Here is a 24,527-nt window from a genome sequence, read left to right as displayed (position 1 = left end):
CCCCTGCACACTCCGAGCTGGGGCTTCTATTCACCTGCCTTCTACTCACCAGTCCTGGCACCTCTATAAGGCCATCACCTGTGGGTCTTTGCTGTCATTCCTGCAGGTTTCCAAAAGAGGAGGTGAGTGTTGGCATTTAGTTTGCATTTAGTCTTGAACCAGAGTCCTTCAAAGACGTTTGAATTGCCTTCATCCTGGGGTCACAGAGGACTCAGGTTTTTCAATGGCATGACTGGGCAGGAGGGAACTTTCTGGGTGATGCTAGTGGTATACCTTATATCTATGCTGTCCCATAAAAAAAGGAATGCGATATTTTAAATTTCTAGTAGCAACCTTAAAAAGAAATGTGAAATTCATTTTAATAATGTATTTTATTAAACCCAACTTGTCCAGAATATTATCATTTCAACAGGCAATCAGTATCAAAATTAGGAGTGAGATGTTCGGCATTCGTTTTCACACACCATTTCTTCAGGCTGGTGCAGGTTTACACTTGGAGTACCAAGTTTTCCTGGAAAATACTTCGCATGTATTTAGCTTTTGTAAAATTTGCAGTTGGAAAAGTAGATGAATATTCTCAAGTTGCTCCCAACATGCTTACAAGTTTTCCAGTGACAGAATCAAGTATCTGTTTGTTCAGTTCAGTTCAGTTCAGTCGCTCAGTTGTGTCCGACTCTGCGACCCCATGAATCGCAGCATGCCAGGCCTCCCTGTCCATCTCCCGGAGTTCACTCAAACTCATTTCCATCAAGTCGGTGATGCCATCCAGCCATCTCATCCTCTGTCGTTCCCTTCTCCTGCGCCCAATCCCTCCCACCATCAGGGTCTTTTCCAATGAGTCAACTTTTCACAGGAGGTGGCCACAGTACTGGAGTTTCAGCTTTAGCATCAGTCCTTCCTAAGAACACCCAGGACTGATCTCCTTCAGAATGGACTCATTGGATCTCCTTGCAGTCCAAGGGACTCTCAAGAGTCTTCTCCAACACCACAGTTCAAAAGCATCAATTCTTCGGCGCTCAGCTTTCTTCACAGTCCAACTCTCACATCCATACATGACCACAGGAAAAACCATAGCCTTGACTAGATGGACCTTTGTTGGCAAAGTAATGTCTCTGCTTTTCAATATGCTATCTAGGCTGGTCATAACTTTTCTTCCAAGGAGTAAGCGTCTTTTAATTTCATGGCTGCAGTCACCATCTGCAGTGATTTTGGAGCCCCCCAAAAATAAAGTCTGACACTGTTTCCACTGTTTCCCCATCTATTTCCCATGAAGTGATGGGACCAGATGCCGTGATCTTTGTTTTCTGAATGTTGAGTTTTAAGCCAACTTTTTCACTCTCCACTTTCACTTTCATCAAGAGGCTTTTTAGTTCCTCTTCACTTTCTGCCATAAGGGTGGTGTCATCTGCATATGTGAGGTTATTGATATTTCTCCCGGCAATCTAGATTCCAGCTTGTGCTTCATCCAGCCCAGCGTTTCTCATGATGTACTCTGTATATAAGTTAAATAAGCAGGGTGACAATATATAGCCTTGACGTACTCCTTTTCCTATTTGGAACCAGTCTGTTGTTCCATGTCCAGTTCTAACTGTTGCTTCCTGACCTGCATATAGGTTTCTCAAGAGGCAGGTCAGGTGGTCTGGTATTCCCATCTCTTTCAGAATTTTCCACAGCTTATTGTGATCCACACAGTCAAAGGCTTTGGCATAGTCAATAAAGCAGAAATTGATATTTTTCTGGAACTCTCTTGCTTTTTCCATGATCCAACGGATGTTGGCAATTTCATCTCTGGTTCCTCTGCCTTTTCTAAAACCAGCTTGAACATCAGGAAGTTCATGGTTCACGTATTGCTGAAACCTGGCTTGGAGAATTTTGAGCATTACTTTACTAGCATGTGAGATGAGTGCAATTGTGTGGTAGTTTGAGCATTCTTTGGCATTACCTTTCTTTGGGACTGGAATGTAAACTGACCTTTTCCAGTCCTGTGGCCACTGCTGAGTTTTCCAAATTTGCTGACATATTGAATGCAGCACTTTCACAGCATTATCTTTCAGGATTTGAAATAGCTCCACTGGAATTCCATCACCCCCACTAGCTTTGTTCGTAGTGATGCTTTCTAAGGCCCACTTGACTTCACATTCCAGGATGTCTGGCTCTAGGTGAATGATCACACCATCGTGATTATCTGGGTCATGAAGATCTTTTTTGTACAGTTCTTCTGTGTATTCTTGCCACCTCTTCTTAATATCTTCTGCTTCTGTTAGGTCCATACCATTTCTGTCCTTTATCGAACCCATGTTTGCATGAAATGTAGCCTTGGTATCTCTAATTTTCTTGAAGAGATCTCTAGTCTTTCCCATTCTGTTCTTTTCCTCTATTTCTTTGCATTGATTGCTGGGGAAGGCTTTCTTATCTCTCCTTGCTATTCTTTGGAACTCTGCATTCAGATGCTTATATCTTTCCTTTTCTCCTTTGCTTTTCGCTTCTCTTCTTTTCACACCTATTTTAAGGCCTCCCCAAAAAGCCATTTTGCTTTTTTGCATTTCTTTTCCATGGGGATGGTCTTGATCCCTGCCTCCTGTACAATGTCACGAACCTCATTCCATAGTCCATCAGGCACTCTATCTATCAGATCTAGGCCCTTAAATCTATTTTTCATTTCCACTGTATAATCATAAGGGATTTGATTTAGGTCATACCTGAATGGTCTAATGGTTTTCCCTACTTTCTTCAATTTAAGTGTGAATTTGGCAACAAGGAGTTCATGATCTGAGCCACAGTCAGCTCCTGGTCTTGTTTTTTTCTGACTGTATAGAGCTTCTCCATCTTTGGCTGCAAAGAATATAATCAATCTGATTTCGGTGTTGACCATCTGGTGATGTCCATGTATAGAGTCTTCTCTTAGATTTTAATTAAAAGTCAATGGAACTTAAAATCTGGTTCCTTATTCACAGCAGCCACATGTCAAGCCCATGTCACCGGCCCAGTGTGGGTGGTGGCCGCCATGCTGGGTCACACGTGTAGGCTGCTGCTTTGTCACTCCCGTCATGCGACCCCGTGGACTGCAGCCCACCAGGCTCCTCTGTCCATGGGATTCTCCAGGCAAGAATACTGGAGTGGGTTGCCGTGCCCTCCTCCAGGGGACCTTCCCCACCCAGGGACTGAACCCAGGTCTCCCACATCTCCCGCGTCTCCCACGCTGCAGGTGGGTTCTTTACAGCTGAGCCACCAGGGAAGCCCTCCATGGTGCACACATTTGTCAAAACTCATCACATGACGCTGTTAAAGCCTGTATGTAAATTTTACCTAAAAACTATCCAGCTAATGATATGCCTGATGAAATATTTAAAGGTGAAATATGTTGATGTCATCAAATTTTGAAATGCATTAAGTAAAACGACTGATGCCTGGAGGAATAGATGGGTTCAGTTCAGTTCAGTCGCTCAGTCGTGTCCGACTCTTTGTGACCCCATGAATCGCAGCACACCAGGCCTCCCTGTCCATCACCATCTCCCGGAGTTCACTCAGACTCACATCCATTGAGTCCGTGATGCCATCCAGCCATCTCATCCTGGGTCATCCCCTTCTCCTCCTGCCCCCAATCCCTCCCAGCATCAGTCTTTTCCAATGAGTCAACTCTTCACATGAGGTGGCCAAAGTACCGGAGCTTCAGCTTTAGCATCATTCCTTCCAAAGAAATCCCAGGGCTGATCTTCAAAATGGACTGGTTGGATCTCCTTGCAGTCCAAGGGACTCTCGAGAGTCTTCTCCAACACCACAGTTCAAAAGCATCAATTCTTCGGTGCTCAGCCTTCTTCACAGTCCAACTCTCACATCCATACATGACCACAGGAAAAACTATAGCCTTGACTAAATGGACCTTAGTCGGCAAAGTAATGTCTCTGCTTTTGAATATACTATCTAGGTTGATCATAACTTTTCTTCCAAGGAGTAAGCGTCTTTTAATTTCATGGCTGCAGTCACCATCTGCAGTGATTTTGGAGCCCCCCAAAAATAAAGTCTGACACTGTTTCCACTGTTTCCCCATCTATTTCCCATGAAGTGATGGGACCAGATGCCATGATCTTCATTTGGCTTTAAGCCAACTTTTTCGCTCTCCTCTTTCACTTTCATCAAGAGGTTTTTAGCTCCTCTTCACTTTCTGCCATAAGGGTGGTGTTATCTGCATATCTGAGGTTATTATTTCTCCCGGCAATCTTGATTCCAGCTTGTGCTTCATCCAGCCCAGCGTTTCTTATGATGTACTCTGCATATAAGTTAAAATAAGCAGGGTGACAATATACAGCTTTGACGTACTCCTTTTCCTATTTGGAACCAGTCTGTTGTTCCATGTCCAGTTCTAACTGTTGCTCCCTGACCTGCATACAGATTTCCCAAGAGGCAGGTCAGGTGGTCTGGTATTCCCATCTCTTTCAGAATTTTCCACAGTTTATTGTGATCCACATAGTCAAAGGCATGGAAAAGCAAACATAGCAAAACATTCATTACAGAGTCCGGTGGTGGGACAAATGGGGTTCACTGGACAACTCTTCTAACTTTTATGAGTGTTTAAAAAGTCTAATGAAGTGTTGGGAGACAGAAAGACACAACATGCCTTCAACAAGCCATACCTACATGTAATCCCATCACTGAATCTGAAACGCATGATATTGACAAAAAGAAACCAGATTCGGAAGAGAATCTATGAATGGCTGATATTATATGAAATTTTTGGACTTCAGAGGCAAAGGATTTGCTTGAGGTCAGAATGTAGTTTATTCTTGGTAGAAGGGGGCTGACAACTGGGAGGTGTGTAAGGAGGGCTTCCGGGGTGCAAAGTTCTATCTTTTGTTAACTTGAGTGTGTTCACTTCATGAAAATTCATCATGCTTTTTGCACAATTTTTGCAGTTTTTGTTGATTTAAGGCCCACCTGCTCTTGATATCCTGCATGAGGAAAACCAATGTTCCTCTTTAAAACCGCACACCCTGATTTAAAGGTTCACCAAGAGCAAGAGAGATTCTACCCTGGTCTCCGGCGGGTCACTGGGGACCAAGGACCAGGATGCTGGCAGCACTGTTCTGTATTTTAGGAACTTTCTCTCTGCGGTTCCTGATGACTTTGTAACATGCCTTGCAGAAAGCAAACTTATGTCTGCCTTCCTGCCCGGTCCATGCGCATCCATCAGCTGCGTTCCTCAAGCCCGCCACGACTCCGCCTTCTCCCGGGCTTGGCCCACGACTCCGCTTTCTCCTGTGCTTAGACCACGACTCTGCGTTCTCCTGTGTTTGGACCACCGCAGCATTCTTTCTTTCTACTTAGTTGCTTCATTTCTTGAGTGCCCTTCCCTCCAGGAGCTCCAGGAACTTTACTCAGAGAACTTAAAACACTTAGAACAGGACAGCAAGTTCTCCAGCTGTATCCGCGGGGAATCAGATGGTGGGGGGAGGGAGAGAAGGGAGGGGTAAACTGAGGCAGCGGAGGGCGAGCTGGGGAAACTGCAGCAACCGCCGTGCGCAGACTAGAACCCAGAGCTCTCCGGACTGTGCCGGGTTTGCCCAGATTCTTAAGTTCACGATTCAGAAACACCCTTGGGTGGGAGAACAGCAGACCCAGGGGGCCTGTGTCACAGCTCTGGGGGCAAATGATTAAACCGGTGACATCCAGAAGTCACAATTTCCCCTCCAGGTGTTGGGTGTGCGAGCAAGAGTGGGGGATGGGCGGGCGGAGGGCGGACTCCGCCACCAGCCAGTGTCCAGGCGGGGTGGGTGTGTGCCGACCGGCCGGCCGGCCCCAGGAAGCTTCCAGAACTCCGGCTGAGGGAGGAAGGACCCCGGCGGTGCCCTGCTCCCCACTCTTCCGTGGGACCAGCCCTCCCTTCCCCACCCCAAATCGCAGCGATGCCTCTGGGAGGTCTTCGGAAGGGGCCTGTCTCCTGGACCGCCCGCCTTGAGCCCCGACATCCTCCACGGGGCGTCCCTTCCCACGGCCGCTCCTGGGCTCCGGGCCGGGGTCGGCAGCCTTGGGGTCGCGGCTGTGTGGGGGCTGAGGCCCAGGCGGCGGTCCAGCCTCTCCGACCGGGGTGGAGGGGACAGGGCCGCCCCACACCTGCGGTGGGGCGGGTGCGGGGGTCTCCTGGCAGCCCCCGGGGCCCAGGGCCCACCCTGCGCACCCCCTCGCGCCCTCCTACCCCGGCGGCACCCAGGCCCCGCCCCTCCCCCTCTTCCTTATCTCTTTTCTAACCTTTTGCATTTTTTTTAGTCTCATTTCCTGTCGGGTTTTGCATTTCCCTCCCCCTTCCAGCCTATGACACACTTTCTCTCCTTTTTTCTCTCTTTTGCGTCCCTTGGCCTCCGAACTCCTGCCTGGGTGGCGCGCAGCACCCCCTTGGCCCTGCAGCCCCTGGGCCGGCTGCGCCCCTCGGACGGTCCGGGCGGCGGGGCCCGGGGCCCCGGGAGGAAGCCGGCGGCCTGCGCGGAGGAGGCGCCGCGGCTGGCAGAGCATGAGCGGCCCAGGTAGGCGCGGCGGACGCGGGGGTGGGGACCCGGGTTGGGGACGGGGCGGAGGGGGGGGCCGGGAGCCACCCTGGGGCGGCGGCCGGTCCAGGTCGGGGGCGCTGTCGAGGTGGGGGGGGGCGCCGCGGGGGTCCGGAGTGGCTCGCCTTCTCACCCCTCTGCTCCATCTCCACCTCCCTCCGCCCTCCGAAAACTTTTCTTTCTTCCACTTTATCTGGCCTCTGGGTTTCTCTGGACCGTCGGTCTCTGACTGGCCCCGCCTGGCGACGTCCCCCCCACCCCCCACCCCCGACCCCGGCCCCCGCCCCTCCGAGAACAGAGGGATGAAAGTGGTCGGGGGCATTGGGCTGGCCGGGCGCCCTGGGGGCCCCAGAGGGAGGAAAAGCCTTTTCTAAGGCCTTAAAGGACAGGAAGTCTCCAGACCACAGCCAGGCCTGACTCGCAGGCTCCTGAGAAGGTGGGGCCCCGGGGAGCGGAGCGCGGGGAGCGAGGTGGGGCCCAGGCGCCCCCGCAGAGCCAGGATGGGTCCCTGGAGGCCTCGCGCCTGGAGTACCCGCCTCCCGGACACCGACCGCCCCAGGGCGCTGAACGGGCTGGAAAGCCGCCCCGCATCACCCCCCAGGTCCCCGCCCGCCAGGGTGTTCCGAACCCTCCCTGGCGGGGAGAAGGGTTCTCTGGGGGAGACAGTTTTGGCGCAGGGAGCGGAGCCTGCTTGCGTGCCTCTGGGCTCCCAGCTTCCTGACACCTGCTGGGCGAAGTGTGAGCAGGGGGCGGTCAGCTCAGACCTGGTCTTGGACCAAACCCATCTCTGCCCAGCCTCTGATCTGTAGTAGGAAAAGACCCCTCCTAACGTTTGCCGCCTCTCCTGAAGGTGTAAGGCTGCTGCCCCTGCCCAGGAAGGAAAGACACACTGGTCCAGCCCCAGACAGTTAGTGGGCGCCTCCCCTGTGGTTAATGAGCACCCGAAATCTCAAGCCCTGGGTTAATGCTGGGGTAGGAGTGTAGCTAAGATGCTGCCCTCTGTCTTTGCCCAGAGTCTGTGCTTCCCTCCACCCCAAGGCCAGGTAGAGAAGCGACGTTCGCAGCTTGGGCTGGGGGCCTGGCTGACCAGCGGGCAAAGGGAGCCTGGGACTCGGCCGCCCCCATCCCGGGCAAAATGGTTTGGATGTCTGTGCTTTTTAATTAGCACCCGGATCAAAAAGGAAGTCTGGTGGCCCCCCAGCCCCGAGCCCGTTCCTTTGTGTGATTTTTTTTTTTAATTGTGGTAAAATACACATGACAGGAACTTTGCCGTCTTAACCACTTTTAAGTACAGTTCAAGGGTAATAAGTGCCTTCACACTGTGGTACAGCCATCACCACCATCATGTCCAGAACTTTCCATCTTCCCAAACTGAGACTCTGGTCCCTGTAAACACGAATCCCCCATCGCCCTCCTCCAGCCCCAGGTACCCACCCTTCTACTTCCGGCCTCTCTGAATCTGACTCCTGGGGGGCTGGGGGCTCCATGTAAGTGGAGTCCCACAGTGTTTGTCCATTAGTTCACTGAGCATCATTCCTCAGGGTTCCACCATGTGGTAGCAGGTGTCAGAGTTTCTTTCCTTCTTGCTGCTAAGCCGCTTCAGTTGTGTCCGACTCTGTGTGACCCCATAGACGGCAGCCCATCAGGCTCCTCTGTCCCTGGAATTCTCCAGGCAAGAACACTGGAGTTGGTTGCCATTTCCTTCTCCAATGCATGGAAGTTTAAAGTGAAAGGGAAGTCGCTTAGTCATGTCCGACTCTTCGCGACCCCACGGACTGCAGCCCACCAGGCTCTTCAGTCCATGGAAGTTTCCAGGCAACAGTACTGGAGTGGGTTGCCAGTGCCTTCTCCGTCTTTCCTTCTTAAGGCTGAATAATACTCCATAGTAGGCATGGACCCCGTGTTGTTTATCCATGAATCCTTTACGTGATCTTTTAAAACGACTTGTAAACCTAACTCTTGTTCTCAAGGTGATGGCCCTGGATTGAATCAGTCAGTGGGCACCTTTCGGGACACAGCAGAAGCAAGGTGGAACCCAGATGTCCCTCTCTAAGTAGTTCAGGCCATATGGTTGTGTTGCCGTGCCCAGGAGCTGGTGGAGACTCAGACTAGAGGGTGGTGGGTGGCGGAGGTCGAGCGTGGGGCCCCCCCGGGAATCAGTGGAAGGTTCAGGCCGAGACAGCACTGGTGGGTCCCGACTCCCTTGTCCACCTTCCAACATGCGTTTCTCCACCCTCCCGATGGAAGCCTTGCTTTGCGGGAATGGAGGCTGTTTCTGGCTCGGTGATCATGGAGCTTCATGCATGAAAAGCCACATCGAGTCCAGTGTTCAGATGATTATGATGAAAAGGGGCCCAAGGCTAATAAACGGAGCTCCTCCTGCCAGTTTAAAGCTGCTGTCCGGCCCCTCTTGCTTTGCCCTACCCTTGGCCTTGAAGACAGTGCCCCCTGGCAGTCAGGATGATGGTGAGGTCCCACAGGGGTCAGATGCCCAGATGACCACCCCAACACTGAGTGTGACCAGATCTGTGAAACGTGTGTTAAAAAGAAGTCAGGTCAGTGACTACGCTGGCAGTCCAGTGGTTAAGACCCTGCACTGCCACCGTAGGGCATTGGTTCAGGTTAGATACCTGATGAGGAAACTGAGATCCCACGTGCCCTGCGGCCAAAAATTTAAAAGTTCAAAAATTTCTGAAAGAATCAGATAGAGTGGGGAGGCAACAGGAGGTCCACGGTCCACCTTCTGTGTCGGGGGCCTAGTGGCAGGTGGGAAGGAGCCTCGGGCTGTGGCCCAGACGTGGCTCCCAGTCATGACTGCCCACCTGTGCCAGCTGGCCATCACTTCAGCAATCTGGGAATCATTTCTTCCTGATGAAATCAGGGTATTAACAGTGATTATTTTCAGGCCTGTCAGCTACACCAAGCATAAAATGAGAAAGCACGAGATGTACATACGACTAGCTTTGCCGTTGTTATTCCTGAGAGTCAAGGGGGATGAGAGGATGGGTGCTGAGGTCAGGGCCTGGGGGTGGAGTGTGGCTTCCCCCGCCCGTGCTGGGTGGAGCCCCTTCCTTGGTCTCCTGGTCCGCAGTCCCCATCTTGCAGGACAGCCATGAGCATGGAAGGAGATCTACCCTGTAGACACACTGCGTTGTCCAGTAAGTGTAGAACATTCTGTCCGTGGAATTCTCCAGGCAAGAATACTGAGAGGGTAGCCTTTCCCTTCTCCAGGGGCACCTTCCTGACCCAGGGAGCAAACCTGGGTCTCCTGGGTTGCAGGCAGATTCTTTACTGTCTGAGCCACCAGGAGAAGCCCTAGAACATTTTGAATGGATTTAAATATGGAAACAGAAAGAAAAAGAAACGACAGCTGTCAAGGAAGCCCCTTGAAATGCTTTTCTGCTCAAGAAAAGTTGCATCAGCGGATTCTCAGCCACTGTGCTCAGGAAGAACAGGGCTTGTGGGCATTACATGCAAAGAACACGCGCGAGCAGCGTCCCCCGAAGCCCCCTTGAGCAGCTCCTGCCTGTGGGTCAGTGGTTTTACTGGGGTGGCTGTCTTCAGCAGGGCAGCCCCCTCGGTTGCGATTTGGGCAGGGCCCCGAGGTTCTAATAACTGCTGTCACGTTGCTGTGATGGTCGAGCGCCGAGGGCTGGTGAAGGTTCTCTGTTCCTGCCTTCTCTGGTGCGCGCTCTTTGCCGGTCCTCTCTTCCGTCGCGGTCCTCTGGTCTCCCCCAGTCCCTGCTGACAGATGAGCCAGAGCGAGGCCTCCGTTCTCCCCGGGGGGTTTCTTTGTTGAGGCCGTGACCTTCCTTCTCACCCCACACCCACCTCTGGACCGTGCGTCCTCGTGCTCTGGAGCGCCAGGGGCGAGGCGGGGCCCCGAGCTCTGTCCACGCAGCTCCCAGCCTGCAGGTGCCCCTGCAGCGCCCGCCGGACTGCTGTGTACAGGCAGCGCCTTCCCGGGTGCTGGTCCGGCCTCCAGCGAGAGAGGCCGGACCCTCCAGGGGAAAGATCTAGGGACGTGGAGCCGGCAGAAAGGGCGCCCGTTCCGGGTCTGCCGCACACTAGCTGCGTGACCTCGGGGAAGTCACTGAGCGTCTCTGAGCTTCAGCTGCCGTGTGTGCAGACTGGGGGTGGAAGTACCACCCCTAAATTAACATAGACCAGAGTGTTTCCGAGTAAGAGTGCTTCTGCTTGTAAAGGCTCGCCTGTGACCTCACCTGTGACTTGGCTTCTGACAGAGTCGCGGGTGGGCGGTACTGCAGAGAGTGAAGAATTGAACCCAAAACTGAACGCTCGTCGGATAGATCTGTTCCCTCAATCTACAGAGAGCGCTCAGAAAAATCAGGGAGGTGCAGGAACCAGCAGACTTCTACTGTAAAGGCCCAGGTAGTAAATATCTGAGGCTCTGACAGCCAGAAGGTCCCCGTGGAAATGGCTCAGCGCTGTCCTTGTCCTGTGGCCAGTGGGGCGGGGTGGACAGTCCGGCTCAGGGCGGGGGGGGCACCCCATCGTAGTTTGCTGACTTCAGAATTAGGGAACTGGACCCAAGAGAATAATGCTTGAAGGGTGTGAACAAACAGAACGTGAATAGACCAATCAATTTACAATGAATAAATGCAAACTCATACAACAGAGATACACCTTTTTTCACTGTCGGACTGGCAAAGATTAAAAAACTTGAAAGGGGAAGCAGGCGAGTCCAATGCACTGTGGATTAGACAGTGTTTACTAACATGGTAAGTGAATAAACCCCAAAATTCCGCTTCTAAAACATTATCTCACACATAGACGTGTCCATCTTTTTCTTGCTTGCAGATGTTAATTGTACCATCGTTTGTAATGGGGAAAAGTTTGAAACCACACAGATGCTTTTCAAAGGCAAAGTCCATCCATACAGTGGAATTCTGTGAGGCCAGGAATGAGATGGGGGCATAAGGGGTTTTTCTAGAAGGAAAAAAAAAAACAAAACAAAACGAAACAATAGCACGTAGAAGAAACTGCATGGGACAAAAAAAAAAATTTTTTTTTCGTTAATTACACCTAGACACATCTTGGTGAGATTTCAGAACTCCAAGGATAAGAAGAAAATCCCCAAAGACTTTATAAAGAGTAAGGAGTAGGTCACCTATAAAAGCTAAAGTAAAATCAGTGTTGTGTCAGCACTGCCGAAGGCAGAGAGGCAGTGACTTCAGGGAATTGGTTTTGGAAAGTCAAACTATTAGACTAAAAACCGAAACAAAAAGAACATAAGAAAAAAGAAAGAAACTGCTCTGGTGGGACGTCTGGGGAATGGGGGTTGGGGGGATGGAGGGGAAACTTCTAGTTTTCATTTTGTGTCCTTTACTTGGTTTGTTTTTACCTTAGCAACTGTTATCCTTCTGACTAAGGAAATAAGAAGGAAAAGCCGTGTTTGGAAGAGACAGGAAGGGTTGGTGTCCCGCCCTGCTCTGTCCAGCTGATCTAGCCCTCCTGGTTCCCACCTGGATGGGCTTCAGGGAGAAACTGCCTCAGAATTCTCATTTCTGTTGTGTCACAGGAAGGGAAATCAGAGGGCCTCCCCGGCCCTGTTGAAAGGCAAAATTGATCAGTTTAAAAAAAAAGGATTCGTTTTCCATTAAGGCATAGCACGCACATAGTCCCTGTGGATGGTGCTGCACACACACCCACGTAGCTGGTTACCCAGATCAAGACGCGGGTTCTTTCCAGGCCTGGGGGGTGGCGGGGGCCTCCTCATTCTCCTTCCCAGTTGCTAAGCCCCAGCCCCTTGCCTGTCCTTGACTGCCATACGCGTGGCCTCACACAGAGTGTGCTCTGGTGTCTCAGCTTGATTCACCCGTGTGTGTAGCAGTCCTTGGGTTTTCCTCTCTGCGTGGTATTACACTGTGAGTGTTCACCACAGTTGTGTGCCCCTCCTGCCATGGGTGAACTTGTCTGTTGTGTGCAGCTCTGGGCTACGGTGAGAGGTCCTGTGAACACTCTTGGAGAAGTCTTGGTGGTGATGACCCACTTTTTTTTTTTCATCTGAAGGCAAACAGAACCCTTGAGCTGGCGTTACTGGAGGTGCAGCAAGTTGTCATGTCGGTAGATGAATGCTGATGTGAAGTAAAACCGTGTTTTATTGACATTGGTGCTTTGTTCCTTGCCTCTGAGTAAGGATTCGGTCTTTCACGGAAGTTTTCTAAGAAGAAATGGCCTTTAAAAAAGGGATTCCAATGGAGTTGGTTGGGGGGCGGGCGGAGCGGGCGGTTGAATAATAACGATACTTCGCCCGTCTCTCTGAGTCCCCTGGCTTTGGTTCTCAGACGCTTTTCAAAACCAGCTTGTGAATCTGCATGGCGCCTGGGGGTGCCGCGTAGCAGAGGGTAGCAGGCAGCAGAGACGCACGGAGATTCCCGATTCCTCGGGGAGTGTTCTGCAGCCTCCACAGTCCTGCGTACCGTTCTCTCCGGGGAGGTTTTCTCACGGGTCCTGGAGTCACGTGGGTTCCGGGCCTGGGGAGGTTTGCGGTTGTGAAGGAAAGGGGCCTGGCGGGGAGAGGGTGGTTTCCTCCAGCCGCTCCAAGTGGGGGAGAGCCCCCCCGCCACAACTGTGCCAAGCGGAGGGCTGCTCCTGAGGAATGGGCCAGCCTCTTTCCCCTCAATTTTGTGTTGAGACGGTCCACGATCAAGGCGTGGGCAGGGCTGGCGCCTCCCGAGGCCTCTCCTGGGCGTGCAGGTGGCCCCATCCTCACTGCGTCCTTGCCTGGCCCCCGCTGTGTGCGTGCCCCCCGGTGTATCTCTGTGTCCCCTCTCCTCTTCTCACAGGACACCAGCCCCGCTGGCTTCACCCCAACGGCCTCATTTTAACTTACTCTTCAAGGGCTGAATCTCCAACTGCAGGTGGTGGGGTTGGGGTTTCACCATACGAATGTGCAGGGACATGACTCAGCCTTGCACACCTTTGCCGAAGGTCTCTTTGAGAGTGTTGTCTGCACTGTCTGTCCCCAGTTCCCGACCCCTTGTTCTGTCCTGGACCCGCTTCTGTCAGGCTTTTGCCCGCAGCCCTGAGTTTAAGGAACCCTGACCAAGCTCTCGCAAGCCCAGGCCCGCTCGTCGTCCTCGTGGGGCCTGAAGACCTCGCCCAGGCTGGCCGCCGGCTCAGCCGCTCCGTCCCTCCTGGGAGCGTGGCGTCAGTTCCCTCCCTCGGCTTTCTCCTGCCTTCCTGGCCGCTCTTCCCCAGTCTCTCCGAAAGCCTCCGTGTCCCCTGACCTCTGAGGTCAAAGGGCTCAGCCTCTCCCTCGGGGCTCCTCCCTGGTGGTCTCAGGCAGACTCAGGGCTTGAGAGCCGTCTCTGCTCACATCCCAGGTTTATCCCTCCCGCCGGGCCTCGCCCGCTGAACGCTGGACTTTGGTAGCCAGCGGTCCTGACTGCCCGGACATGGAGTTGACCCACAGCTGAACTTCGGAGCCTTCCATCCCTAAGTCCTCTCTGCCGTGCGGCCGAGTGCTCAGGCCTGAAAACCTGGGGGTGGTCCTCGGTTCCCCCACTGGGTCTAGGAGCGTGTCCACTTGCTCAGCACAGAGGACCCAGGTGCTCTGGCTGGGTCCCCGAGATGGTCATTCCCAGGCCTTTCTGCTGCACCTCTCAGGGGCGACTTGTTCCCCCAGCCAGTGGGGCCACACCGTGATGTGCTGGGGAGACCCCTGGGCTCAGAAGAGTGAGGCGAGACTTGGGTCCTGGGCCACCAACCCACTGGGCCATCTTGGCCAAGTCCTTTCTCCCCTCCGGGCTCAGTTTCCTCACCTGTGAGAGAGGAGGCAGGGCCTAGGACAACCAATGGGTTTCACCTTGAGGGCGAGCTCCGGGCAGCTAATACTGGCTTGCTTGAGAAAGCGCTCGCCCCACCACCACCCCCCAGCTCTGCGGAAGAGAGTAGCTCTGTGATGGACTGCCCGTCTGCTGTGGGTGTGAAACTGCCGATTGGAGCCAGGGGTGCCCCCATTAGTCATTCCTGCCCCTGCTCCCCTAGACCGGGAACCGCCAGCTTTAAAAACCTGTGATCACGCCGTGCGTGACCTTGAGCAAATCACTTCCCTGTCCCAAGACTTTGTTTCTTCACCAGCAAGATGGAGACAAATAACCCCTGCCTTCCTACCGCACAAAATCGCTCTGAGGAGTGGATGAGATAGTCGGTGAAAAATGGCTTGGAAAATAACAGACCGCTATATAAATGCAAGGTTTCACTGTTATTAATTGACCCCCAGCACCATCTTCCCGGGCTGGGCGAAAAGCCTTTGCTTTCGTTTTTGCTCCCCCTGGGGCAAGAGAGCGCCATTTGGATTTTCCTGGTGATGCTGAGAAAGGGGATTAATATGAACACTGGGTGTGCGGGTGTGCTCTTGCTGTGCCTGGGAGACCAATGCATCTTTCACAGCCTCCCTGCGGGTGAAACCAAGAGGCCTCCTCTGGAACCTTTCAGCGGCTTGGTGCCTGCATCTTAGCGCCCCACCACGCTGTGACGCTTCTGCAGGACGGGCTTGGAAAAACCTTCCCTGAGTAAATTTTTGTCTCCCTTGAGGGTTCCTCCTTATTATCCAAATCTCTGGAGTTAAATTAATTCTCCGGTTGGGCAGTCGGGAGCGGGGGGTCTCCCCAGAGTGCCACCGAGGGTGGCTCTGCTTCATTTCTGGAGGAGGCACGTGGCCTGCGGCCTGTGGGGATCCAGTGGAGAATCCAGATACATCTTTTCCTGTTCCCTGGTGAAAACCGCATCCCTCCCCTCAATCCGCAAGCCTCCCCTCTTTCACCTTGAATGTTGTTAATGCCCCATGTTTTCTGCCAGAATCCCAAACAGAGTCTCTGTTTGCAGCTTCCCAGAGACCCAGGGGAGCCATCTGTTCTTACATTATTTGGTTTAAGCAAAGCTTCAGGGCATATCTTCTTGCCAGTGGTGTATCCCGAGTCGGATTCACTACGCAGGCTCTTATTTATTGGCGAGTGTGTTTTATTGGAATGCGTTTCATTTCCTTCTGTCTTTTGCTTTGGGCTTCCTCCTGCACCTTTTGTCGTGAACAGTGTTTGGTGCGGTGTGAAATGAGAAGCATTCAGAACTCTTTCTGAGCCATAAAGTTTTGATTTTTTTTTTTTTCTGGTTTGATTCTTTTTTTTTTAGTGGCAGAAAAATAAAGGACTCACGTTTCCTGTAGGCCTGGAAACGGTGAATCAGATTTTTGTTTTGTTTAAAACTTGAGAACCTCAGGCAGGGGTTGAGAGTCACTGGATGGAGCTGAATGCTGTGTTTTGGGGTTTAGGCTGGCGTCCCTTCCCCACGGGCCATTTCTCGGGAGAGGGGGTGGCCACGCACGGAGGCTGACTTGAGACGGGCCCGAAGGGCTGCCTGAGTCACAGCTGCCCCGGGCCGAGTGGGCACTTCCTCCCTCTCCTGTTGTGTTCCGTGAGGCGTTTGTGATTCAACGCCTGGCGTTATTCACAGACTCACGGGTGCAGTTGAGTGTGAACTCTGCCTCTCCCAGCAGGCGACCTTGGACAAGTCACTGAAGCCATCGGGGAAATGGAAGTAAGACAGCACACTTGCCACAAGAAGGTAGACGACGTGGCATCTACCAGACGCCGTGGGGCGGGCACAACGTCCAGGCAGGCTCGGTCGGGACAGGTGTGCGTTCACGATCCAGGCGCGCCCTGCTCGTAGGCTGGGCGCCCTGGAGCAGGCTCTGAAGGGCCCCCGGGAAACCTAAAATCTAGCATGAGCCATTTACTTTCATTCCTCGCCTGACCCCTGTGCGTTAATACTCACTACTACCGTTATCCAGTATGCACCTTAAGAGGTAGCCAGCACCCACCACTCTCAGGCAGCCCACAAGGTGCCAGGGATAAAAAGGTGTAAAGGTGGGGCTCCCCTCCCCTCAAGCCTGTGGTCTGGTGAGGAGGCAGTCACCTGGGAGATAAAAGAGGCCCTCCTTGAGGACAGGTGGGAGAGAGCCGGACACCCGGCTCTGCCCGAGGGAGACAGAGTGACCTCCAGGGCCGACCGAAGCCGAAATGAGACTTGGGAAACCGCAAGGCTTTTTGCAGGCAGAGAAGCGTGGAGGGCCCTCCGCGCAGAGAAATGGAGGTGGGATGAGTGTCGGCGTTGGCAAAAAGACGGGAAGGCGTGGGGTCGGGGAGGAGGGGCCCCCGAGAGCCCCGGAAGCTGTGCCAAGGAGGCAGATGCTGTCCTGTGGGCGCGGGCCGGCTGCTGGGGCGATGGGGCCGTGGCCAGCAGCCAGGATGGATGCGCACGTTCGAAAGATCACAAACAGCGGTGCTGAGAACAGATGGGAGACTCGGGGCAAGAGGCAGGGAGGGCCCCTCTGCTGGGACGCAGGCCAGGATGAGCTGTATCTTTATTGTAAATAAACTTTGCATGGAAGCATAACATTCACACAAGAGGCACGCACAGATCCCAAATGCAGCACGACCAGTTTTCGCAACGTGAACGCGCCGTCTCCAGCGCCCAGACCAGAAAACAGTGTGGCCAGTTGAAAATCAGTATTTTAATGGAAACTAGTAATGGGTTTTATTAGTAGGCGTATATCCCCAGTACTACATGGGACATTCATGTTCTTCGAAATGTTTATTTATTCAAGATACAAGTCGAGCTGGGCGCCCTGTATTTTATCTGACAACCCTGGCTTCATCCACGTTGTTGCAAGCGGCAGTTCGCAACATGTGTGTATTGCCAGTAAGAGTCTGTGTGATGACTCTTTCACGTATTGTTAAGACCACCACTGATGGATACCTGGGTGGCTTCCAGCTTGGGGCCGTCAGGAATAAGGCTGCTCCGAGCATTCTTATACTGACCTTTTGGAGACATGGGCTTTTATTTCCACCCAAGAGTGGACCTCCTGGGTCTTAGACTCTGTTCATGTTGAGCTCTAGTAAATACCGCCAAATCGTTTCCCCCGAATGTTGTTGCAGACTGCACCCCACCTCTCGGTAACGAGTGGGGGTTCCAGTGGGTGCACATCCCTTCTCACAGCGTCTCACAGACACAGCGTTGCCTGCCTCTTCATGTTAGCAGTTCCGACCAATGTGCAGTCAAAACCTGTCGTTGGTGTGGTTTTCATTTGCGTTTCATTTATGACTGAGTGGAATGCTGTTTCGCGTGTTGATCAGCCGTTTGGCTGTCCTCCTCCGTGGACTGTCTGGTCTAGTGTTTTGCCTGTTTCCCTATCGGCTTGTCTTTTTCTTATTGAGCTGGAGTGGTTCTTTATATACGACCGGTAGGTGTCCTCTGACAGATGTGTGTCTTGCAGAGAGCTTCCCTCAGTTTGCAGCTTGCCCTTCCACTCTTATTATGGGTCTGCTGATGAACGGAGGCTTTTAATTTTACTACAGTCCAATTCATGTGGGCTTCTTCCCTATGTTTCCCTCTCTTTTGAGTCCTGTTGGAGACATGCCTTAGTAGTTTATCCAGTCTTACTACATTTCTTAATGTGGCTACTGCACGGAGATCAAACCAGTCAATCCGAAAGGAAAGCAACTCTGAATATTGATTGGAAGGACTGATGCTGAAGCTGAAACTCCAATACTTTGGCCACCTGATGTGCAGAGCCGACACGTTGGAAAAGACCCTGATGCTGGGAAAGATTGAGGGCAAGAGGAGAAGGGAATGACAGAGGATGAGATGATTGGGAGATGGTGAAGGACACGGAAGCCTAGGCTGTTGCAGTCCATGGGGTCGCAAAAGAGTCAGACGTGATTTAGCAGCCTAACAACAACTTAAAAATTAAAGTTATATGTGTAGTTCAAAAAGAGAGAGAGAGAGATGCTTACCCCAGGGTGTGTGTTTACTCCTAAAAGCTTTGCTGTTTCATCTTTCACATTTAAATCTATAATACATCTAGAATGGATTTTTCCTTTAATAAAGGATCATTTATGTACAGTAAAACACACCTATTTTAAATACACAGACCAGTGAATTTCGATAAAAGTATACGTCCATAACCACAACCACCATCAAAATAGAAAAGATTTCCATCACCCCATAAAGTTGCCTCATGTCCTCTTGCTTCTCAGAGTGTGGTCCATGGACCAGCAGCGTCTGCCTCACCGGAGATCCGGTTAGGAACACACACTCTCAGGCCCCACCCCAGGCCGACTGAATTAGAATCTGCATTTTAACAAAATTCCCAGCTACTTTATATGCACAGTAGAGGTTCAGAGACAATCTGAGTTCCTTTGAAGAAAGGTGACAAGCAAAAAATGCTGTTTCTATTGTTATTAATGGCATAGCCTGAAGCAAAGCAAGATAAATGATAGATTATTGAGTTCCCAGGGGGGAAATGAAAGAGAAAGGGTTGGGGGATTTTGAAGTCTTTGCGGAAGCGCCCTCTATTCTCTGGACTACTTCCTTTTCTGGAGACCTGACCCCGCAAATGTCCTGTGAGGCTAAGAGACAAGATTTGCTGCTGTGGGGCTGTGGGTTCCTGGGCCAGCTGCTTGCTGGTCTGTGCCCTGGATCAGCATGAAGAAATCCTCATGACCAAGTCCACAGACACCTTAATTTTTTGCTGTTTTTTAGTCGCTAAGTCATGTCCAACTCTGTGACCCATGGACTGCAGCATGCCAGCCTTCCCTGTCCTTCACTGTCTCCAGGAGTTGGCTGAGACTCATGTCCATTGAGTCAGTGATGCCATCCAACCATCTCATCCTCTGTCTTCCCCTCCTCCTGCCTTCCGTCTTTCCCAGCATCAGGGTCTTTTCCAATGAGTCAGCTGTTCGCATCAGGTGGCCAAAATGTTGGAGCTTCAGCCTCAGCATCAATCTTTCCAATGAGTATTCAGGGTTGATTTCCTTTAGGATTGATTGGTTGGATCTCCTTACAGTCCAAGAGTTTTCTCCAGCACCATTGTTTGAAAGCATCAATTCTTCAACACTCAGCCTTCTTTATGGTCCAACTCTCACGTGCATACATGACTACTGGAAAAAAAACGTACTTTGACTAGACTGATCTTTGTTGGCAAAGTGCTGTCACCGCTTTTTATATTTGTGTTGCTTTAAAAAGGCAAATACTTCCACGGCGCCTATAATAAAAACACACACACATCGGTTCTCCAGCCCACCCTCCCCACTCTTCTGATATTTCAATCACCTACTTTTCAGACACCCCCTCACCCTTCACACCTAGAATTCAGTTTTCCAGTGAGTAAACCTTTCTTCTGCCAAGACTGGGAGAGAGTCTGGGGGTTGAACTTCATCTGCAACTGATTCTTCTGGTGTGAACCTACCCTGCACATCCAACCTTTGTGGTCCAAGACGCCTCTGTTTTCTGGGCGTTTCTGGGATTCGACAGAGCAAATCAGCTTTGTTCTTTCCCGCTCTTCTATCATTAAGCACTTAGGTTTTATCCTTTCCTACTCCAATTCATTGGGCTTCCCAGGTGACACTGCTGGTGAATAAGCCCGCCTGCCAGTGCAGGAGGCATAAGAGACGGAGGTTCCCTGGGTCGGGAAGATCCCCTGGAGAAGGGCATGGCAACCCACTCCAGTATTCTTGCTTGGAGACTCCCGTGGACAGAGGAGCCTGGTGGGCTGTGGTCCGTAGGGTCACACAGAGTCGGACACGACTGAAGCAACTTAGCAGGGGTGCATGCACTCCACTTCATGAGACATTTTAAAATTATCCATCATTTCCTTTAAACATCAACCTAAACAATGTATGCATATATTAAAAAGAACACTAACAAAAAGGCTTCATATTTCAGTCTGTGGAATTTATTGTTGTGAATGGTTTGAAATCCAATTAAATACGTCAAGTTAAATTGAATTTCCTCCCTAAGGGCCGTCCCATCCCTTTCCCTCTGAGCTGCAGAGGCGGGTTTCTCGCGTATTATTTCCTTATATTCCCGGCACTGAAGCTGAGCTCACTGTTCTGTCCCTTAGATCTGTTTGTCTTTTGCCAAAAGAAATACCAGGCTACCTCTTTCCTCTTTGTTTTCTGCATTCTCGGGTTTTAACAGAGCATTTCACGGTCCCATTTTTACCTCCTCTCTCAGCATAGCGAGTGTTTAAGTTGTTATTAGTTTAGAATGTACATTTTTAACTAACCCGAGTCTCCAGTGAAATGACTCCATGTGGCGGACACCTCATGACCGAATGATTCCCATCCATCCCTCCCAACCTTCTGAGATTCCTGTCCACCATCTCACTCACCCATGCACTGCAGCTACCCCAGACACTGTTACTATGAGGACCAACAACAGAAATCATGCAGGTCAATTAGGAATAAGAAAATTAGGGAGATCCCGGGTGGTCCAGTGGTTAGGCCTCGATGCTCTCACTGCCGAGGGCCCAGGTTCAATCTCTGGTCGGGGGAACTAAGATCCCACAGAAAAGGGGAAAAAAAATCTTATTTAATTATTCCTTCTCCAGTGCCCTTGCTTTCTGTATGTTGTTTTTCTTCTGCCTGAAGAGCCTCTTTTATTGACAACGTATCTTGCCTACTGGCCATAAATTCCCCCTGTTTTCTTTACTCTGAGAAAGTCTTCATTTCTCCCTCACATTTGAGGACAGTTTGGCTGGAAATTGACGTCTGAGCTGGTGGTCTTTGCTTTCTTAATCCGGGCAGTGTCTCACCCCACTCCCTTCTTTCATTTGTGTCAGTGGTAATTATTCTTATTTCTGCAGAGGACGGGTGCCTTCCCCTCTCTGGCTTCTCTCAGGATTCTCTGTTTGGTTTTGGATTCCTGCAATTTGGATCTGATATTCCCAGGTGTCTTTTTCTTGTTATTTACCCTGCTTGGTATTCTCTGAACTTCCTGGATCTGGGGTTTGGTCACAGTTCCGTTATTAATTCAACTATTACTAACATTCTTGAACAAGTGAAAGTGTTAGTTGCTCAGTCACTTCCAACGCTTTTGTGACTCTCAAGGACTATAGCCTGCCAGGCTCCTCAGTCCTTGGAATTCTCCTCCAGTCAAGAATACTGGAGTGGGTTGCCATTTCCTTCTCCAGGGGATCATCCCAACGCAGGGATTGAACCCAAGTCTCCTGCATTGCAGCAGATTCTTTACCATCTGAACCACCAGGGAAAACGTTCTTGGCCATTATTAATTCAGCCATTTATTTTGCTTTCTTCTCCCCCTGCTCATCCGATTATGAATATCCTACACTTTCGAGGGGCTTCCCAGGCGGCTTAGTGGTAAAGAATCCGCCTGCCAGTGCAGGAGATGAAGATTCGATCCCTGAGCCAGGAAGATCCCCTGGAGAAGGAAATGGCAAACCACTCCAGGATTCTCGGGGAAATCTCATGGACAGAGGAGCCTGGCAGGCTACGGTCCATGGGGTCACAAAGAGTTGGGCACGATTGAGCAACTACAGCAACGCTTTTGGTATCATCCAGTAACTTGCTTATTCTGTCCTGTTTCCCTTTCATTCCTTTTTCTGTTTACATTTCAGCTTAGAAGTTGTAGTGACCTATACTCCAGCTCAGTGATATGAGTTAGGGTCAGCTACCCTGTGTAACAGACTCTCAGCTATCAAAGTCTTAAAGAGCAGGTGATACCTTTTTTTTTTTTTCATGTAAGAACAGGGTGGGGCGCGGGTCAACAGGGTGGCTCTCTTCAGGCTGCCCTTCGGGGACCCAGCCTCTCCCGTGTGTGTCCCTCTGAGCCTGGAGTACGGTGTTGCATCCCTCCAGGCAGCAGCAGGACAGAAGGGTGCACGCTGGGAGGTTCATTACAGACCGAGCCCAGAAGCAGAGCACAGTGCTTCTGTTCACAGCGCACTGAGAGCTCAGACCTTGTGCCCAGAATTTCAGGAGCAGCTCCCATCCTTGCCACTTAAGGCTTTGCTTCAGATCTTAAACACTCTGTTGGAATTTCAATCGTATTGAATCTGTAGATCAATTTTGGGGGAGACCGGCATCTTTATGATAAGTTTTTTCACCTGCAAGCTTGGTTTATCTCCTCATTTTTAAAGGTCTTTTATAATGTCTTTCAATAAAGTTTTAACATCTTCTCTATAAAAGCCTTGCTCGGTTTTTGTTCAACTTATTCCTAATATCTTTTTGTTTTTTACTGCTGTTATAAAGAATATCTTTTAAAACTCTGCATTAATGTTTGTTACTAATGTGGAGAAACACAGTTGATCTTTTTATATTTAACCTTGGATTCATAACTATACTAAACTTTTAAATAATAATATCTAGTTTTTTGGTTTTTCTATGTAGATAGTATCATTTCTAAATTATGACAATGTTTTTTCTTCCTTTCCACTTTTTAGATCTTTTTATTTCTTTTTCTTTTCTTCATTTATTTTTTTCACTGTGCTGGCTAGCATCTCCAATAAAGCATTGAATAATAGTAGTAATCTTGAGCATCTATGTTTTGGCCTCAGTCTTGAAGAAAAAGCTTTCAAAGCTTCACCTTTAACTATTGTGTTTGCTAGAGGATTTTTGTGGATATACTTAACTAGGTTAAGAATGTTTATTTTCTTTCCATTCCAATATATTCTGTCAGGAATACATGTCAGATTTTATCAAGTGCTTTTTCTACACATTTTTTTTTTTAACAGAAATGGCTATACAGGCGCACCTTAGACGTACTGAAGGTTCAGTTCCAGACCATCTCAGTAAGCAAGTCATATGAAGTTTTTCATTTCCCAGTGAATATAAAAGTTATGTTTACACTATACTGTAGCCTGTTTAGTGTACAAGACCATCATGTCTAAAAAAGCAAAGTGAAAGTGTTAGTTGCTCAGTCATGTCCGACTGTTCTCAACCCCATGGACTGCAGCACACCAGGCTTCCCTGTCCTTCTCTATCTCCCAGAGTTTGTTCAAACTCATGTCCATTGACTCAGTGATGCCATCCAACCATCTCATCCCCTGTCACCCATGTCTCCTGCCCTCAATCTTTCCCAGCATCAGGGTCTTTTCCAGTGAGTCAACTCTTCCCATCAGGTGGCCAAAGTATTGGAGCTTCAGCTTCAACATCAGTCTTTCCAATGAATGTTCAGGGTTGATTTCCTTTAGGATGGTCTGGTTGGATCTCTTTGCTGTCCAAGGGACTCTCAAGAGTCCTCTCCAGCACCACAGTTCAAAAGCAGCAATTCTTTGAAGCTCAGCCTTCTTTATGGTCCAGCTCTCACATCCATGCGTGACTGTTGGAAAAGCCGTAGCTGTGACCGTACAGACTTTTGTCGGCAGAGTGACGTCTCTGCTTTTTAATTCGCTGTCTAGGTTTGTCATAGCTTTCCTTCCAAGGAGCAGGCGCCACCAGACGGCTCCTGCACGCGGTGAACACCGAAGGGCACTGGCTGGCGCCTCGGGCCTCACCGGGGCCCCTCCCACTTTCTGTCCCTCCTCTCATCCTGCCGCCCTGCCCTTCTCCACCTGGGTCCCTGATAATCAAGCCAGGATCTTAGGCACAGAAGTCCTCAGCCTGGAAGTTAGTGGGTCAGCTTAGGAAGAACACCTGAGCCACACCACCGCTAGTTACATCCTCATTTGGGGCAGGGCTCTGAGCTTGGGGTCGTAAAACCTTCACAGGAGGCATGAAGGTGCACCCAGGAGATGGCGAGAGACAGCCCTTGACCTTGGGAGGCTCTCAGCCTGGGTCTGAGAGGACATCCTGGAGACTCGGGAACGGTCCTGAGGGTAAAGAGCAGATTTCTGGACATTTAATGCCGATGACACGGTGTTACCTAGCGCTGTGTTGCTTCGCAGTCAGATGCCTGGACCTGTTGAAAAAGCCCGGAACTTTGTCTTCTTAGTATCCTGGATTCAGGTGAAGCTCCCAGTGTTTTGCTGGCCTAGCTTAGGCCTCAGGGGACAACGTGATCACACTCAACTCCATCCCCTGGTCCAGGAGCTCAGGGGGACCCTGGACTGACAGGAGGAGACGCCGTGAATTCCACGCCCCCGATCTTTCTCCCTAGACACTCGAGTCTTGTCCTCCGAAGCCGCGTTTGATCTCAGAGGTGGAGGGGGCCACCCTTCCGTCCCAG

General features: G+C 50.8%; 1 protein-coding gene across 1 annotated transcript in view; it reads left to right on the top strand.

The window, feature by feature from the left end:
* Positions 1-6,462: 6,462 nt before the first annotated feature.
* CARD11 (caspase recruitment domain family member 11) overlaps positions 6,463-24,527 on the top strand; it is a 102,223-nt gene continuing 84,158 nt past the window's right edge. The window contains exon 1 of the mRNA XM_068967860.1: positions 6,463-6,515. The gene's annotated coding sequence lies outside the window, so the exon portion shown is untranslated. The remainder of the gene's footprint in view (positions 6,516-24,527) is intronic.

Source organism: Capricornis sumatraensis, chromosome 3 (assembly GCF_032405125.1).
Source record: "Capricornis sumatraensis isolate serow.1 chromosome 3, serow.2, whole genome shotgun sequence".
Taxonomy (NCBI): Eukaryota; Metazoa; Chordata; class Mammalia; order Artiodactyla; family Bovidae; genus Capricornis; species Capricornis sumatraensis.
The sequence above is the reverse complement of the archived record's forward strand: the minus strand, read 5'-3'. Positions and strand labels throughout refer to the sequence as shown.